This window comes from Phocoena phocoena, chromosome 5, assembly GCF_963924675.1.
Source record: "Phocoena phocoena chromosome 5, mPhoPho1.1, whole genome shotgun sequence".
NCBI lineage: Eukaryota > Metazoa > Chordata > Mammalia > Artiodactyla > Phocoenidae > Phocoena > Phocoena phocoena.
Window position 1 is genome coordinate 86,277,811 of NC_089223.1, and position 3,256 is coordinate 86,281,066.

The following is a 3,256-nucleotide window of genomic DNA, read 5'->3' on the forward strand; positions in this document are numbered from 1 at the left end:
GTAGGGCTCCAGAGCTCAGACTCTCAACCACTTTACCATAGGGCATTATACTCAGCATGCATGCATTCAGGAAGCAATGTTTTATAACAGAAGTTTTTAAAATGTCATTTCATCTAGTATTTTATCATCCAAGCAAAGGCTAATCTAGAGATGATCTGGAATGACAAAATGATTTCCATCAAATAATCTTTCCATTTAGTAATCTTTTTATTTATTTATTTATTTATTTGCGGTATGCGGGCCTCTCACTGTTGTGGCCTCTCCCGTTGCGGAGCACAGGCTCCAGACGCGCAAGCCCAGCGGCCATGGCTCACGGGCCCAGCCGCTCCACGGCATCTGGGATCTTCCCAGACCAGGGCACAAACCCGTGTCCCCTGCATTGGCAGGCAGACTCTCAACCACTGCGACACCAGGGAAGCCCTAGTAATCTTTTATGCTGATAATAATCAGCATAAAAGCAACAACTCCAAGATTTTATGGAACAGCCAGAGATGTTTCAGTACTTTCTTTTTATCTCTGCTCCCATAGTGAATTTCTGAAAAAACTGCCAGGAGTGTATTTTAAACCAAGTTAGGGAGCCTCAGCCTTAGCCTCTCAGGCTCCGTCTGGGACCTGCAGCCCAAAGCTTCAGAGCCGCGGCCCCAGGCGCTGCAGTCTCAGGTTTCTTTACCTCCAGAAAGAAAACAACTGACTCCTTGCATCCTGGAAGTTCATTTAAGAGACTGAAATTAGAGACTTCTTTCAAATTTGGACATGGCTAATCGAGGAGCAACAAGACCTAACAGGCCAAATACTGGAAATAAAATATGCCAGTTCAAACTAGTACTTTGGGAGAGTCTGCTTTTGTCAAATCGAGCCTAGTGCTTTGTTTTGTGAAGGGCCACTTTCATGAATTTCAAGAGAGTACCATGGGGGCTGCTTTTCTAGCCCAAACTGTGTGTCTTGATGACACAACAGTAAAGTTTGAAATGTGGGATACAGCTGGTGAAGAACAATACCGTAGCCTAGCACCCATGTACTACAGACGAGCGCAAGCAGCCATAGTTGTATATGATGTCACAAAGGAGAGTCCATTGTCAGAGCCAAAAACTGGGTTACAGAACTTCAGAGGCAAGCCAATCCTAACATTGTAATAGCTTTATCAGGAAACAAGGCTGACCTCGCCAATAAAACAGCTGTCAATTTCCAGGAAGCACAGTCCTATGCAGATGACAACAGTTTATTATTTCTGGAGAAATCAGCTAAAACATCAATGAATGTAACTGAAATATTCATGGCAATAGCTAAAAAGTTGCCAAAGAATGAACCACAGAATCCAGGAGCACATTCTGCCAGAGGAAGAGGAGTAGACCTTACTGAACCCACGCAGCCAACCAGGAGTCAGTGCTGTAGTAACTAAACCTCCAGTTTAAACTAACTGGAATGTTCTTCTGCTTCCTAATTGTTAATAACAGTGGAATTGGAGCATTTAACCAGCCCAGTATGACTTCCAAAAAGAAGAGACTTACAATAGGCAAGTTTCTAATACAGAATTATTTTAAGTGTTTTGAACTTAATTTTTAATAACATACATGTGACCCTCTGACTAATGTTTTAGCAGTGGAAGGGGGAAATGAGAGCTGTGTGTACCCTTGTTTCCTTGGAAGGTTAGCGGGACTCATTTCTCTTCACCAGTGATATAAACAAATGATTCTGAACCCACAGTTAACCAGCCAGTTCTGTGAAAAAGATTTGGAACTTACTCATTTGGACTTTTCCAAAAAAATTCTTTCTTTGGAAGGAGGTTCTAAAGATATTTATGCTTAGCTACCATATTCAGGCAACCTGTAATTTCTCTTAGTATCCTTATTTAAAGTATACGTTCCACATTTTAACAAATTAGCCACAAGGAAACAGTCCCACATCTTCAAGGGGAAAAAAATGAACATTAGTGGCATCTAAATTATAGCTAGTCCTGTTATTTTTTAAATGGGGTAAAAAAAAAAAAATCAAATGTAACCCCGACTTATTTTAGGAGCATGAAAACTAATAAAATGCATCTTAAAGGATAGTGTTCCCTTCAAACATGTAAGTTCTTCAACAAAAGTGAAACAAACCAGGTGTCTGTGATTTCTGTTTAATCACTGCTGGCCGTTACATAGCTTTTGTTGTTTGGGAGTAGGGAGGGGGCTTTTGTGCCCTTTGGACATAAACATAGTCAATGCGCTAACAATTATGTACATTCAAACTTGATTATTTTAAATTCGATCTTCAGCTGTACTGTAAATAGGGTACTGCATTGCAGTCTCCATATATGTTTATTACTTTTCTATAATATTTAAGAGTTGCTTAAAAGTATACCAAATGTACAGTTACTAAAACAGCTACTTTTTCCCTTCTCTCCTCCTTTGAAAGGAAGGGACTTCAATTGTTCCTACCTGGCTGGAACCATAATAAACAATGTACCAGTAATTTGTAACATAAGTATTGGATATGTTAGTAACAATCTTGCAGCCTTGTTTTCCAAAGTTCATTTTATTTTGATCAGGTCAGTATACTTGCACTAATTGTTTTAGGTATTTTCATTATATGAAATCTACCATGTGTCAGAGATGATTTAATCTATTTAAGTGTTGAACTGCTAGCAGAACTTGTACATTCACAGTAATTCAAAATTAGTAAGGAAAACATTTCACCAGGGTTTAGTTTTATATTGAGGTACTCAGGTTGGAATACAGTGGTAGAAAAAACAAAAAAAAAATTGTTTTTAATTAGAAAAAATAAACCAAGTTAGGGTTCACAGGTCAGGTCCTTCCATTCAAGGCAGTTGAAGCTACAGCCTTGGAGGCTGACGTTAATTTCCCCAGGTGACGTACATTAGGTCTACCCGGAAGTAATAATCATAACGGGCATCCCTTGTGTTCACACATGTAGCCCATGGATCCTCTGACAAGCTTATTTTAGAGAAGAGACTGAGGCTCAGAGTACTTGACATTTCTCCTGGGACAGCACACAATGAGAGCCAGAGCTGAGGTATTCGGACTTGCAGCGCTGGGCAATTTCCATCCCACCCTTTAAACATATAGGCATCAAAACATCTGCCAAACTCGTTCTTGGAGGAACCATTTCAACGTTCTTTGTTTTAAGAATCTTCGACATGGATTTGTTGGATGGCCTCTAACCATCTCAAAGCCCAGTGAAATGGTCCCTTCCTCGAAAACATTTGCTTGGATTTAGGGCTGGGTAGGTGGGTGCCAGCCTAATGTTTTTGATCCAA

At 40.0% G+C, this 3,256-nt stretch overlaps 1 pseudogene; it reads left to right on the forward strand.

Annotated features, from left to right (window-relative positions):
* Positions 1-753: 753 nt before the first annotated feature.
* LOC136123604 (ras-related protein Rab-5A pseudogene) lies at positions 754-1,399 on the forward strand (annotated as a pseudogene).
* The last annotated feature ends 1,857 nt before the right edge of the window (positions 1,400-3,256 follow it).